This window comes from Tenrec ecaudatus, chromosome 6 (assembly GCF_050624435.1).
Source record: "Tenrec ecaudatus isolate mTenEca1 chromosome 6, mTenEca1.hap1, whole genome shotgun sequence".
Taxonomy (NCBI): Eukaryota; Metazoa; Chordata; class Mammalia; order Afrosoricida; family Tenrecidae; genus Tenrec; species Tenrec ecaudatus.
The window spans coordinates 117597275-117613713 of NC_134535.1; the positions used below are offsets into that span (position 1 = coordinate 117597275).

Consider the following 16439-nt stretch of genomic DNA (forward strand, 5'->3'; position numbering starts at 1 on the left):
CTATAGAAGTAATTGTGCAACACAATGAACTACTTTATATGGAAAATGTTTTTCCATGAGGGGGATACAGTGGGAAGAAAGTGTTAAGAAGCTATTCTATATATTCAAACTAAAGAACTCTGGGAAATATTACCAACAAAATTTCATTCTACAGCATATAACAAGGATTTCACCCTTTACCAAAGGAATTTATGTTTAAAAAAACAAACAGAGAACTGTGTGTTACCTGCAAAAAGTCTCTATGCCTTGGGAAATGTTTTCAAATATTTGGTAAATTATTTTTAAAGAAAGCCCAATGAGCCAATTCTTCAAGCGAAAGCATTATATTTTTCTCTGCTTCATCCTCCTCCAACCACCCATTTCACTCTTCATAGCTATGAAACAACAAAGGAAGTATTTCCAAATGCTGTTATGTCTTAGCCTACAATCTGCTTGCTGAAAAAGCTCAAGAATTTTAGTGGCTGTTCAATAGCTGCTCACAAAGTCAGCCAATCAGCAGCCAGCATTCTGATTCCTGCCCAGCAACAGGACAGACAATAAGGTCAAACATATATAGTTAAACAAAACCTGGATCCACAATAGTTTAGTGTGGTTCTTTAATAGAGATAATCTAGAACATAGTTTTGCATAAAATCACTAATATCTATTAAGTATACCACACACATAGATAAATTTTACATCTCTCGTTGCTACTTTACCTTTCCTTAATATGTCTGAATTTTTCCAGAAATATGAATCATTTTCTTACCTGGCGAATAAATCAAACAAGGACAAAATGCACAAGAACATATTTTTGTACTCAAAGGGTTAGAAACAGAAAAAGTCAAATGTAAATATCAGGGGGAAAAAGATGTCCACAGTCTAACATATCTACAAAATATTAACAACTAAAAATCTAGCAAAAAAATTCCATTTAAATTATGAACAAAATTATATTCATTCTCATCTGCCACGCTTGCTGATTTACGACTCTGCAAGTTAGTAGTATTCTGGGTCCTAAGGTTGACTGTGGACAGCCTTACAAAGTGTTTTGTTGTCTATAGTACACTAAACTGATTTAGTTTAATTCATCTAATGTAATTTAAATGCCTGAGTCTGGACAACCTATATTAAGCGCAGAAAGTAGAATTACTGCATTCTTTCCTCCTTAATTGCCTTGTGGAGCAGGTTATCTGAACTCATCTTTTAAAGGAATAAAGCAAATATGTGGATCAAAAAGTAAATATTCGTGGAAACTAAAAGGCGTTTTATTATATTATTCATTTTACAAATCTTTAAAATGTAAAAATATAAAAACAAAAAATGGAACTGTCATCAGAAAATACTTTTTCTCAAAATCACTATCTATATTTTCTTAATAAGCAAGTTTACAAAATAAACTTCAATTTTTTTTCCCCTTGTAGTTACAGATCAGTCTTGTAATTTTTCAAACATACCCAAGAGGGAGCTTGCTGCAGCCATGCTCTTAAAGTTTATATAATCTCCCCACAGAAAAAAATAAAATCAGCAGCTGCTTCAGTGCTTCAGTCCTGGGAGAGAAGTGAAAATCTGTCTGATTGGCTAGGCGCACTCGCTGCCTAAAACCAATCAGACGTGAGCTTCACGAACCTTGCCCAGCAACAAGGGAAGCAGATGAGGGCAAGGGCTCTACCAAGAATGCAAACAGGGTGTGAAAACAAAAGGGAACAATGGAATTGAGACATAGTGTAGCAAACCCCTAAATTCTTTGTTTGAATTATAGTCTATGGCTGGTTTTTTTGTTAATTTGTTTGGATATAAATGAAAGTCTGCACTGCTTTTCAAAATCAGTCTTGAATAACAAAACCAGGACATAGAGAGGGATTGCTGGGTCAAAACACGCACCCTGCTGGTACAAGTGAGCCCATGCATGAACTCACACAATAGATCAAAATTATGACTATATAATAAATTTAAAAATTAAACTTAACAAACCCTTGGAAAATTTTTAGCTAAGTTATTGAAATGGACTTAACACTTTTATCTTTACATGGGCACTCCAGTTATAGTCATGCTATCAAATGACATTTATGTGCGATTTTTCTGAATAAGATAATGTTAAAAAAAGTTTTTACTCAAGTTTCGGTGTAATGTGTTAACTATATATTAATCAGCAGACTAAATATAAATAAATTCTGATGATTCCTAGTCTCTTTAGAAATAGCATGGTTCCAGGACTCTTTATAATTCCTACCCACCCCCACACACTTCATCTGCAGTTCAAATTTATGATTTATATTTCACTGCTATGTTTTGCTTGAGAATTCCACATTATTCCTAAAAACAAAACCATAAAGGGAAATAAATACTGAAAATCTGCTTCCATGATTTACTTTACATTAACTGGTAAACCTAACATGCAATGAATGGTTCTCCAACAAAGATGACCAACTCTCCCACCCCTATCCCACCCCAGACCCCCCCCCCAAAAAAACCTAAGTATTTCTGATTCATAGGGACATGATAGCAACTTTTCTCCTAGAACTTTGCATATCAAGCTTTTAATATTTATCTTCAATAATTGATAACTTGCCAGGTTTACCAATAAAAAATTTTCGTAAGCCACAATCATTATGCTGACAACTTCTGTTAAATCCCACAAAGGTTTTACCCAGGCTTCCATACTCTCTTGCTGTCTAAGAATTCTCACTTTCAGTTACTCATAAAACACTAGCAATATTTATTATGTGAGGGGCTAGAGTCAGTCCATAATGGCTCACAGTATTAGATTCTATTATGCTACGGTTCTCCCTCAATCCATAACAGGCCTGTTAGCAACTATCCTAACATCTTTTTAAAATTACTAATCGGTGAACTAAATAACCTTTCTGCCTGCTGTCAAACCAATGGAACATGCTACCTGGGATATTAGAATGTAAAATGGATTCTCACCAAACCAAGTTTTGAAAAACAAACACAAAAGCCTTTCAGCTGGTTTCACAATAAATCCTTGGCTAAAGCAGCAAAAAATTGTGTTCTTGAAATTTTGATTCCCACAACTAATACCATATGCAATCGAGACTGAGTGCTTTCTCCTTAAGATCAGGAACAATACAAAGATAGCCATTCCGGCAACAGAGATTCAGGCTTGTAATGTGAAGACCTAACCTGAGCAATTAGGCAAGAAAAATAAGTAAAAGATATCCAATTTGGGGAGGGGTATAAAACTATCCAGCTGATGACAAGATCCTGAATATACAAAAGCTCAAAGATTACACCCAAAAAAAGCTATTAGAATTATCAGCAATATGGCAGGATACCAAGTCAACACAAAAACATTAAATGGATTTCAATACATCAGTAAGGAGCATTCTATAAAGGATATTAAAGATACAATATCTGTTACAGCATCTAAAAAGATACACCACCTAAGATAAACAAACAGTAAAGTAAAAGCACTTCTCATATATTAAAAATTATAAGACATCATAAAAAGGCCTAAAATATAGAACAATTCTCTACTCATAAATTAGAAGACTTAATAGTGCTTTGATGACATAACTATCCAAAGCTATGAGTAGATTCAATACAACAGCGCCAAAATTCCAACAGCATTGTTTACGGAAATAGAAATGTCAGTCCTCAAATTTGTATAAACTGACAACCACGACCCCCTCCCCCCCCCAATAAAAAACTGCCACTGAATCAATTCCAAACTTACAGTGACCCTACAGATTAGGGCAGAACTGCCCCCCTTTGGATGTCTGTAAATCTTCACAGTAGCAGAAAGCACCATTGTTCTCTCTTTAGTGGCTGGTGGGTTTAAACTGCTGACCTTTTGGTTAGCTGCCCAACATAAAAGTCACTATGCCAGCGCAGTCTCAATAGTCTAAACAGTCTTGAAAAAGAGCAAGAGATTCAGAGTCCCTGATCTTAAAGCATACTATTTTAAAGCTACAGCAATCAAGACAACTCCATACTGGTACAACAATACTTTTGTATACATAGTTTTTATACATCACCCCACTAACACCAAAAAGTAATGTGCTGATCATACAGGATGTCAGTAACAGGTATGAGATATGAGATAGCTATACAAAACAACAAAAGACAGCAATTTTTAATCAACATAGAAATAGTACAGAATGTGGCATAATCATTCCAGATACAGAGCAGCAATTTTTAATCAACATAGAAATAGTACAGAATGTGGCATAATCATTCCAGATACAGATATTTAAAAAGTCTTACTCATTATAAATGCAATTAATAACCTAGAACTGTGAAGTCTGAAGTTTAGAACTAGTCTCTACTATATAAATGAGCACTATCACAAAAGGACTTGAATGTAATTAGTGTTGATAAATTTATTTTAAAATAATTTACTGTTTGAACTTTCTTGTATATGGCTTTGTCATATTTTTTCAGTCCAGACAGTTCCCGGATTGTGAATGACTTCCATTTCTAAATCTGTCTTTAATTAGAATTTGTGTGTAAGACAAAACAAGTATTGCTCATATCCTTTCTACACATAAAAAACATTAAGGAAACACTGAGATACACAAAAACATCTTTAACATACTAATACAGCAATAACATGATGTTTGGTCACACCCATGTTTCTATGAACCACTAATTACAGTAAGTTTTACAAGGCTTGATTTATAACTAGGGTCTGCATGTGAGTCAGATGTTTATAACCCAGGGAAACCACCTCTATCCAACACGATGAACCTGTACCACTCACTGTGTGGTAGTACTTTAATAAATGGATTCTAATTCCTATATTCATATATTATTTAATTAAATACTCTAATATCTCCCATCATGTATCCAGTTTAAGATCACAATCATTAAATTCCAAAGCTTTGATATCAGAAAACATCTTAAAATATGCGGATAACATGATGCTCTTTTGATGCCATGTAACAAAAGGAAAATTTTGGTATAATATTCATGAGCTACACAGTATTTGACATTTAGTATACACACTTAAGTGTATATTAGCTAAAAGAATGATGCAGTTATAATACCTAAAATTAATTACTAATACCTAAAATAATTACACACTTAAATGAAACAACTATTCTTTTAGGCAGCAAAGTAGTAAACTAAAACAATGTGAAAGAATTGTAAAAATGCTGCCATGTTCATATATAGAAGATGACTTATTATGTGAAGTAGGGAATCAGAAACAAAACAAACCTACTTAATACATCGTAGGACCCTTAACAGAGGTCAACATAGTGCACGATTAAAATTATTCAAATCTCACATGAGACATTTTTCAAGCATGATAAAGCTTGCTTAAATGTTTTGATGTCCCATTCCAAAAGTAAAATACACTTTAAAAAAAATCTTACTTTTGTTCATTATTGCATAATGGTAAAATCCTTCTTCAAAATAATAATAAACATACCCCAAAGAAACCCCCTGCAGCCATCTTATCAGTACACTCACAGCAACAGACACTGAAAGACTATTTGCATAGTCATTGTGGTTGGCTAGGGGAAGCAGGCTTATGTAACCAATCAGGAAGCTAGAAATTGGCAAACATAAAGAGGAAAAAATTTAAATCTGCCAGGCAACAGTCTAAAAATAGAAACAATATGCTCTGATGAATCCCAGAATGAATGTGACTATAAAAGCACAGCACCAGCAAAAACACTTCATTATCTTGGTAATGTCTTGCATTTCATCACCTATTTGCTTCACATCTTGTTAGTAACGATTCAAAAATGGAGGGGGAAGGGGAAGTCCTAAACTAAATGAAGACCAGTTTCAAATAACATGCCATTTATCTACATGATTTATATTGATGGGTGTATGAACAGATAGACTGATCTACGGGTATGTATCAGTTTTGTTTTTTTCAGAAGAATAAAGAGGTACTTTTGGCATCAATTAGACGGCAGTGAATTCGGTTTTTTAAACACAATTATAATACACTTATGGTTCAAAATCTGAGTAGCACAATCTTTACCCAAAAGTATTTGGAAATCTGAGTTATATATAAAAAACCTGATACATATTTTAAAAAAACAAATATTAAATAACTTATCAAAGTAGACCTTTAAATAGTATGTAAATTGTATCTTATTCATTTGTTAACATAAAGCTCTCAAAACATAATAGTGTAAGACATAAGATATAAAAGTATATTATATAGTAGGTATTCAGTAATTATATTCCTAAATTAAAATGGTTACTATAGTGGGAAAAATTTATTATTTTATTGTGCTTATCAAATGAAAATAAAATAAAGCACGTAAAAATATTCTCTACATTATTTTTGATCGTACATTTAGCCTAAAGTGAAGTAGTGTCAAAGTTGATGACTCAAAATCCCTCATTCTGTAACCCAGCATACAAAATATACTTGAATATTCTGCTACTAACCTAATAATGTGTAATGTACATGTTTCTTTGCATGTTACTAATTTACACTAGAGAGTATTTTAATTCCTAGATATATAAAACAATGAAATATACAGCACAAACTATAAAAAATTTTCTAAGAAAAAAATCACTTCATTAAAAAATTATAATTATAGCTGCTGTAATAAAGGTTAGAGTCAAGTCATTTAAATCAAATGCTGTTTACCATAGCAATGCTATGTATTAAACCCCAAGTCAATCAGTTTTATTAAATGATAAAGTAATTTGTAAATGCTTTCTTTGGCCAATGTCAACCAAAATGGAAAATGAATGAATATATTGCACACTATGAAATACTAAAATATTTAACTATTAAAATTGTATAGAGGGGCTACAAATTTCTGTGGAAAAATTCATTATCTTTTAATGCCATTTTTACCTTAACCTTTTGAAGTCCCTCATACTTTAGTCCTAAAGCTTAAAAACAATGTCTTTAAAATAGATATGAACACAAAGATTTTTAAGTAATAAAGTTCTGTTACAAGGAAGAGTAAAAATCCAAAGAAATTATGCACTAATGTTTTTCTTCTAAACATTAATGGATAGATGTTTAAAGTGAAGTTTTAATAGGCTGTTAAAAATTAAAATACTGTTATTTTTAAGCAGTCTGGATGAATAGTACTACAATGAAGAATAACAGCTTAATTTTATTAATAAGATTCATATATAACATAGATGTCCAGAATTTAACTACAGCTGAATTAGCATCTTTAAAACACACTGAAACCTACCTCTCTGTACTATACACATGCATCTTATTTATTCTTCTGAACTTCCAGGAGCGCTACTGCTGTGATGAACTAAGTGTTGGGTTGCTGAACCGCCCAATACTGGCTGGGGAAAGACGAGACAGGCTGCTCATCAAAGGTTTAGTTTCTCAGGGGAACAGATCACAAGGATCTACACATAACCTCCTCGCTGGGGACGGACAACAGAAAAGTGGGTGAAGGGAGACATTGGACAAGGTAAGACATGAAAGAATAATAATTTATTAATTATCAAGGGTTCTTGAGGGAAGAAGGGGGATAAAAGGAGGAGCCAATAAGCAAGGGCTCAAGGAGAAAGAAAATGTTTTGAGAAGGATGATGGCAACAAATGTACAAATGTGCTTGACACAATGGATGGATGGATGGATGGATGGATGGATGGATGGATGGATGGATGGATGGATGGATGGATGGGTGGGTGGATGAACTGTGATAAGCGTATTACGAACCTCCAATAAAATATTTTTTTTAAGTTTAGTTTCTCATAAACACTCATGAACAGTTAGTGTCCTATAGGGTCACTGTGAGTAGGTTATCTGAACTTTGAAATAAATTAATATCCTTATCACAAAAGAAAGCAGAATGAATTGAATCTATGAAATGTAAGTAATGGAGATGTAAATCACAAATGCGGCATTCATGATTCAGTGGTAGACGGTTCACCTTCCTGGAAAGAAACCTGAGTTTAATTCCCAGTGAGTCTCAACATTGTGTTATAATGCTAAACAGACTTTCAGACTAAGGTAAACTACCAAGAAAGAGCTGGCAATCCACTTCCTAAAAATCAACCAATAAAAACTCTCTCCCACTGTGCATGAGATCATCAAGTGGATGGCAATCAACAATAACAACATCTTTTAATTGTTCTAATTATCCTTTAATTCCTTTTTTCCATGAACTGTTTCAAGTATCTTCATATATGAGGGGGTACGCCCAAAAAACAATGCTCATTTGCTTTTTCATGTGAAGGGGGATAGTGCATTTGGAGTTCATTCCACCAGGCCAGACTATAAATCAAGTTTTCTATTTAGAGACTCTAAAAAGATAATGTAACAGTGTGTGGCAAAAAAGGCCTAGTTTGTGGCAGATGAAGGGCTGTTTCTGCCATCAAAATGCACCTGCACATGCAGCCATCTCAGAGTGCCAGTTTTTGGCAAAGCAACAGCATGCTTCTCTTGCCCCACACACCTTAATCACCTGACCTAGCTCCATCTGACTTTTTGTTTCGGTGAATGAAGAGGGGCATGAAAGGAGAGCAATTTGAAAACGTAGGAAGAGATGAAAAAAAAAAAAAAAGAGGGAGTTGCTGTCAGCCATTCAAACAGATGAGTTTGGAAAATGTTTCCAAGAATAGAATCACAGATTTCACAAAAGTGTAATGGAGAGTACTCTGAAGGTTATAAGGTTGTTTTGTAAAAGAATTTAAATACATAACCGAAAAAAAATCCAGGTTTTTTTTGGTGGGTAGCCCCCATCATGTGTGTGAGTATGTGTGGTGTGATTATTTTTCACTTAGGCTGAAAAGGCTTATTTGAAGAAAAAGAAAAAGGAATGCTGTTTGCAGGACCTTATTCAAAGCAGCCACACATCTCATCACAAACTATAAGAAATTTGGAAGAAATGAATTATCAATGGCACTTTAGAAGAGTAAGTACAGCAACTAAAATGGTCTGGGAAATTTAGAGCATTCCAGGAATTACATGCTCCTCTTGTCTACTCTCCATTTTCCTCTCTGTTTACAATGGCAGCCGGGAGCCAGATGTTCTGTGGACTATCTATGTGCAGAATGGAACATAACTAAACAACAAAATAAAGTCCTCAAATGTTTTTCCACATGCTGAGAGACACTGAAATTTCTCTTTGTGCCTATTATTTCCATTTCGGTAGTTAAGCAATACTGGTAGTATATTCTTTGAACTTGATGGATCTAACGAAAATGATTCATTCTACAACTTTTCAACAGAATTTAAAAGTTTGCATCTTTCTTTAGTTATTTGTTGTTGGATGCTATCAAATTGGTTCTGATTCATGGTGACAGCCTACTTATCAGAGAAGAATTCTTCAGAATATTGTTTTCAGTGGTGATATATCAGAAGCAGACTGCCAGGTACTTTGAGATCTAGACCTAGACCTTAAAAAAAAAGTCTATATCTTATAGTTATAATTTTGATAGCAAGAATCTTAATGGAAATAAGATTCAGATTAGACTAGTAACTTCCCTAGGGAAAGATTAAAAAGAAAAATTAAATTCCTACTCTAACAAATAGTATATTAGGAACACAATTTACCCAAAAAAAGAACACAATTTACTTGTAGCTGGTAAAAAAAAAGTTCAGTAGGAGTTTAGTTTTACAGGTTGGCACAGTAGTCCTTAATCAAAAAGTGAAAAGACAGCAGTGAATGGGAGGAAAAAATTGGGAGCCACTTACCTGCTAAGGGTCTAATATCCAAAATATACTATAAAAACGTGTTCAACTTAACAAAAACACAGAACAATCTGATTAATGGGCTGGAATAGATAAAAATGGAATAGTCAATCAAATGGCTATTAAATTCATGAAGAAATGCTCGATGCCATTAGACATTAAATAAACAAAACAAAAATTAGTAGCCCTAAAGAAGAAGGGATTTTAATTGCCTTTGTGGGTTTACAACACTGTAACTCCTTAGGGGGGTAGAAAGTCTTGTGTTTTTCCCATGGAGTGGCTGATGGTTTTGAACTGCTACCCTGTTGTTAACAGACCATCATGTAACCATTACGCCACCAAAGTTCCTCATCAGACATTAGGGAGTTGCCAATGAAAAACAATAGTGACCAACTACCTCTCGCTCCTATTAGAATGGCATCATAATAAATAAAAATACAACAGAAAAGTAGTACTAGTCAGGGTGTAGAATACTAGAATCCACAATCCATTACCAGTGGAAATGCACAATGGTACAGCCACTGTGGAAACCAGTTGGACGACAGTCCCTTAAAACAAAATCAACACAGAACTACTGTGACATAGGAATCCCAATCCAAGGTATCATTGTCCAGAAATGAAAGGAGGGCAAAAGGAACCCAGTTTATTCATTATTCAATAATGACATATCAATATTCACAGCAGCAAGTTTCACAATAGTCAAAAGATAAAACAGTTACAATGTCTATAACTGGATAAACAAAATTATGCTATATACTTATACACACGATGGGCTAATACTCAACAATAAAGAGAAACGAAGTTCTGATACATACCACTATCTAAATGGGCCTTAGAAACATTTTGCTGACCAAAATAAGTCATCCATAAAAGAACAAATACTTCAGGTATCAGGCATCGAAGAACAAAAAATCTTATCATTGGGGAGTGCAGAGCGAGGACTCAAAGGCCATCGGTAGGCAACTGGACACCCCCTTACTGAAGGGTTGTGGGGAGGAGACGAGCCAGTCAAGGTGCAGGGTAGCAACGATGACACAGACAACTGTCCTCTAGTTCTGAAATGCTTCCTCCCTCCCCCACCCCCCACTACCGTGATCCAAATTCTACCTTGCAAGTCTGGCTAAACCAGAGGATGCACACTGGTACAGATAGGAACTGGAAACACAGGGAATCCAGGACAGATGATGCCTTCAGGACCAGTGGTGAGAGTGACTATGCCTGGAGGGTGGAGGGAAGGTGGGGTGGAAAGGGGAAACCGATTACAAGAATCCACGTATAACCACCTCCCTGGAGGATGGACAACAGAGAAGTGAGTGAGGGGAGAAGTCGGACAGTGTAAGATATTACAAAATAATAATAAATGATTAATTATGAAGGGCTCATGAGGAAGGGGGAGTAGGGAAGGAGGGGGAAAATGAGGACCTGATATTAAGGGCTCAAGTAGAAGGCAAATGTTTCGAGAAGGATGATGGCAACAAATGTACATATGTGCTTGACACAATGGATGTATGTATGGATGGTGATAAGCATTGTACGAGCCCCCAATAAGATGATTTTAAAAATAAGAACAAATACTATATAATCTCACACAAAATAAGCTTGCCAGCTTGGCTGAGAAGAGGCACTGTGGACAAAGGACTGCATTTTTATAATGTTTTCTGATCCAGACTTGTGGTTAACCTGTTAATTTCCCTATTAAATATGTATAATTGTAAGCACTGCCTACAGAACATTGTGTGTGGCCATTACAACTGATTATAAACACAGCAGAGGAGTAAGATTACCATAAGAGGTATGATTGTCTCAAAATCGGGTAAAGAATGACGGCAGGTAGAAGCATGTCTGACCTCTGCCTCCTATGAATCATCCTTCCACAGACGTGGAGTTGGAGTCTCCTTTCCTCCATGTGTAGCCAGAGGTCAGGTATGACACCCCCACCATTTTCTCCAATATAAGAGAAAATAGTTTCTTCATTCAAAACTAATTATCACTACACTTCTTCTTTTAGAATCTAAAGTAAATGTGCAATACCCCCAGAATTCTTACCTCACTCTTCCCCCTACTAACTATCATACCATGAGCAGCCCGTGCCTGATACCCACCATGCACGGTGAGCGAGCTGGAAGCTAAAAGCTTGGGTTCACATTCTTCTACTCTCGTCTAAACTTGTTCATATTGTTCATGCCTGTTACTGAATTCACTTGTAGATTTTTCTTATAAACTACAGAACTCAATTAGATGCTATACAAACTAATGAAATGAGTACAACGAACGACTAAATAAGCATTAGCATAAGAGTGTGCTGTAAGAGGAAAAACCACACAACCAGATTTAAAATATTTTAAAGTTTTACACATTTAGTTTTATTGTAACAAAGCAACATGTACATTTTTAACACTTAAAACTGAGCGTCTTTCTTTTCCAGTAAAACAAAAAAAATTTTAATAACAACAATAGAAAATGTCAATTCCGAAGAAGATTCTACAGGTTCTGCTGAATCTCCCATCGAGCAGCAGGGCAAGTCATCAGTATGAAAGAATTTTATTTTTTAACGTGTCATCTTAATCTGCAAGAATTTCCTTTTAAACATTACTATTAAATATGCCAAAAGAAAAGCCATGTTTTCAAAATGCTCACTTAACCCACCCAAACATCTCAAACCCATCCTTTGCTTACCATCTATAACCCTTTTTTAAAGTTTTTTTTTTCTTTGTAGACAGATACATGTTGGTAAATGCTAACTGTCCATATTCACCTAGAGCCACAGTGTAATCTCGGAGCTCAATAGACAGAGAAAGGAAGGGAAAAAGCTAGAATTCTATGTACCACTGCACAGGGGCCTGGCACCCTCCAACTGCCAGCAGAGCCAAAGTAGAGGAGTCTCTGTTTTCAAAGCACGCTGGTCTGTTAATTCCATAGTTTTTTTGTTGCAACAGGCAGGGATAAAAATTAATTTGAACACAAGGGGGTAGAGATTCTTTCCCACTGTATTCTACTCAAAGGCATCCCACCACCACCACCCCCTCCAATTAAGTTGAGAACCATGGTGAAGGGGAGAGAAAAGAGACCTCAAGAACAGGATGACTGAGCCCAAGAGCAAAAAAACAAAGACTGCAACTTGCTCCGAGGGACTGGAGTACATTTTTAAAGGAGGTTGGGATCCATCAGTATTCAGTTATGTCATCCTCCTCCGTCATTATCATCTTCTTTCCCCTTCTCTTTCATCCCCGTCTTCATCAATGTCTTCTAAACCTTCATCATCATCTTCTTCTCCTTCATCTTCTTCATTATCCACATCAGGAACCAAATAGTACTGTAATGGATTTGGCCAAATATTTTTGATTACTTCTAACTCACCCGCGCCTGCATCAGAATGGTCGGTAAACCAGATAAAGAAACTCCCTGATCCTTCATGCTGTCTTTTCCTGCTGGCTTTGTTCTGTTGGACTGGAACATTTCATCAAGTCCTTTCCAGATTTCCACTTGATTTTTGTTGATTTTGAAGATGGATCACCACTCTCATTCAGATGAAATTCTTTGGAGAACTTTATTTTCAAAGTAAGGATTTTCATAAAAATAAAAATCTACTCTGAAACCTGATTTAATATCTTCAAATACTATCACTTCATCTCTGGTCAAATAAAGCAGTGCCTCTTCATCCTCTTCCCCAAGCAACACAGACACTTGTCGAATTTTGGCGATCAATTCTGACCTCTTCTGAAAGAATGGTTGGCGGAGTTTGTTATATTTCTGTTCGACTTTCAAAATCTCTTCACTGGCTTGTTCATTAAATCTGTCTATTCATTTTGTACTTCATCAATGTGTTCAATTGCTTCCTGCTGTTCTTCTTCCTTCAGGGAGGCCAGGGTCCCCTGCAGCTTAGGTTTCTTCATTTGAGGCAGATTCAAAGACTGGTGTTTAGGGGCCGTGCTGCTGTCTGCCACCTAGTCAGAGAAACAAGCAAAAGACCAGCTGCTTGCTTCTGGTGGAAACGATCTCAAATTTAAGAGATTTTAAGCAAGCCGCTTAACATCTTCACATCTCAAGGTATTCATTTGAAATATAATGAAATTATTAACACTGATTATTTGTTTGAAATCCAACTCCAAAATGCAATGTTTTATTAAGAAATGATAAGGATAAACTGGTTTACTATTTATTAAGTACCCACATAGTCCCAATTTACAAAACAATTTTTAAGACACTCTAGAATTTAAACATAGCCTAAGATATTAAAGTGTTACTCCCTGCATATTTTAATGTAAATGTAGAAGATAAATGTATGCAGTACTAAAATGTACAGCAGGAGCCAGGGGTAGAATGGTTAAACAAATGGCTGCTCACCAAAAGAAGTGTGGTTTGAATCCATCCACTGCTCCCTGAGAAAAAGATCTGGCAGTCCCATTCTACATAAACGTCCACCCTAGAAGCCCTGTGGAGCGATTCAGCCCTGCATGCTAGTAGTTCACCATGGGGCAGAATATACTCCACAGCATACAACAGCAGCAAGATCTTTCTATCAATATGGCCATGAAAATTAAGAGTTTCTCTAATTTCTACTACATTCCCTGTATCGGATATAAATTAGCTAAAGTGAATATTGAAATCTGTGTTTGAATGTGTAGTTGCAAAAAAAAGTTGTCTTCCTGATAAGGTTAGCAATCCCAATTTTTAAGAGTCAAATCTCTGAAAATTGACTACATAAACACTCAAATTCAAATGGGAAAGGAATAGAGTACTATGCCTTTCCCTGTAATACCAGTGTCAACTGCACTTCTGCTCATAACCCTATTTATAATTCAGTTATAGCCACAAGACTTCACAAGCAGTTGCTAAGCAACAGCAACATGCTGAGTTCAAGGCTATTGGAAATCTGGCTCTAAGCCACATGAAAATATTTAACTGAGCCTAGAGCCTCCAGAATTAAAAAGAAAAGAAAAACCCTAAGGCAATTCAGGGATAACTGCATGAAGTCACCAAGCACTCTTTTTCAAGAATTCACAAATTTAAATCAAGAATCCTCTTTGTTATATCCAAATATTTACTGTATTTTTCTTCCAAATTTCCTATAATCTTTTGTTATGATAATGAGTTTGAGAGTGTTATGCTGGTGAACAGAAATATGATCAACGTAATCACTAGTAACAGTATTATAATCATTCAATAAATATATTGTGTAGAGAATAACTTTGGAGAAAAGATCAACACCATGTGAGCAAATTTACTCTTCTATACTTGATTGCTAAGGCCAAGAAAAAACTGGGTTTCCTTCAAATTCCCTTGTCCCCACATGCGGGGCTAACGACTGGGGGAGGGGAGAAAACTTTTCTACCCCAAATTGCTTTGCTTGTCAAATGTAAGGATTTCTAATAATTAAATAGGCATCTATATTAATAATACCAAATCAATAAGATTTAATTAAAAAGTAATTGCAGTTTCTCAACAGAAAATCAAAAGAAAAATCAAATGAAAATGTTTTCAACACTTATTCCACAGAGAAATACTAGAGTCAAAAATTTTCCTTAAGCTGATCAAGAACACAGTCAAACCAAGAATGCTTCATACTGGTAAAACACCACATTAAAGACAAAAACAGTTGAAAACTACAAGTCAAGTAATGTTGTTCTAGGAATTCTGATCAAACCATTAAGAAGCAGTAAGTGCCAAAAGATATAATGAAGAAAATATTTAATCCACAGTAGAAAGAAAAAGGTATTGAGAATAATATACACAGGGACAGTGGAGAGCAGGGGCAGAAAAGGGAAAATAAGTGTTTACTGAAAGGTACAGGGTCCAAGAGTCAAAACTGACTCAATGGCAATGAATTTGGTTTTGATGTTACCACAGCTGTAATGGATTTACGACTCCATATAAAAGACATCAATTCTTCCTGGATAAAATTTATTACAATTGCTTTTAAAATTCTAGATATTTTCAGATCATGATAAACTTTAAGTTAATCTGGAAGAAAAATTAAAATTGGAAGGAAATGAAAACTGGAAGCAATTTAGAATGATGCTGACCCTATGAATTCTCAAACCTACTGCCACCAGATAAATCTTTAATACTTAAACCAAAAATACCCCCGAAAGCTTCTTCAAAGCAAACAATAGTTTATCTTAACCATCAAACACCGCCTGCCTTGAGTCCTGGTGGTGTAGTGGGGGTTGCTCATTGGGCTGGGAACCACAAGGCCAGCAGTTTGAAAATCCTGCTGCTGCTCTGCAGGAGAAAGATGGGTTTTCTACTCCAGGCAAGATTTACTGTCTCAGGAACCCAAGGGGGCAGGTCGTCTACCTGTGAGTTGGAATCAACTCAATGGCAGCAAGTTTGAGTTGAGTTCAGCCATATACTCAAGAACTATCCAAAGAGGAACAAATTGGTAATAGCAACCATATTGGGTATTGTTGACTTTGTTACTGTGAAAAACTCAAGAGGAGATTGAGAACGGTTCTATGAAAAAGAATATAATTCAGTCTAGCCCAAATTGCAGATCTCTAGCGAGTACCCACTGCAAATTTCGAATAGTCACTCGATGGTAAGAGGGAGCTACCATTATTGGAAGCTTTGTTTTTCTTCTAATTCCATTTTTAAACAAACTTTTGGAAACCTCCTGTTACCTATAGAAACTACTGAATTTGTATATTATTTGCTGTACATATTTGCAACAACAACAAAATGATAAAGATGTGAAATATAAAACAAGTTACGTAGCAATTATCCAAGAGACAGACAAGCAATAAAAGAAAGTAATGCATAATACTGAAAGTTTCACAAATTATCATGGAAGAGATGGATCTTGAAATGGATCAAAATAACAACTGACTATGAGGGCAGACAGAAGAAAGTA

The 16439-nt window shown here is 35.4% G+C and overlaps 1 protein-coding gene across 3 annotated transcripts in view; it reads right to left on the reverse strand.

Moving 5' to 3' along the window:
• Window positions 1–16439, reverse strand: part of ATF7IP (activating transcription factor 7 interacting protein) — a 127757-nt gene that overhangs the window by 66587 nt on the left and 44731 nt on the right. The window contains exon 1 of one of the 3 annotated variants that reach the window (XM_075552033.1): window positions 227–371. The exons of the other annotated variants lie outside the window; for them this stretch is intronic. The gene's annotated coding sequence lies outside the window, so the exon portion shown is untranslated. Of the gene's footprint in view, window positions 1–226; window positions 372–16439 lie in introns of those variants that run through there. 3 annotated transcript variants of the gene reach the window in all.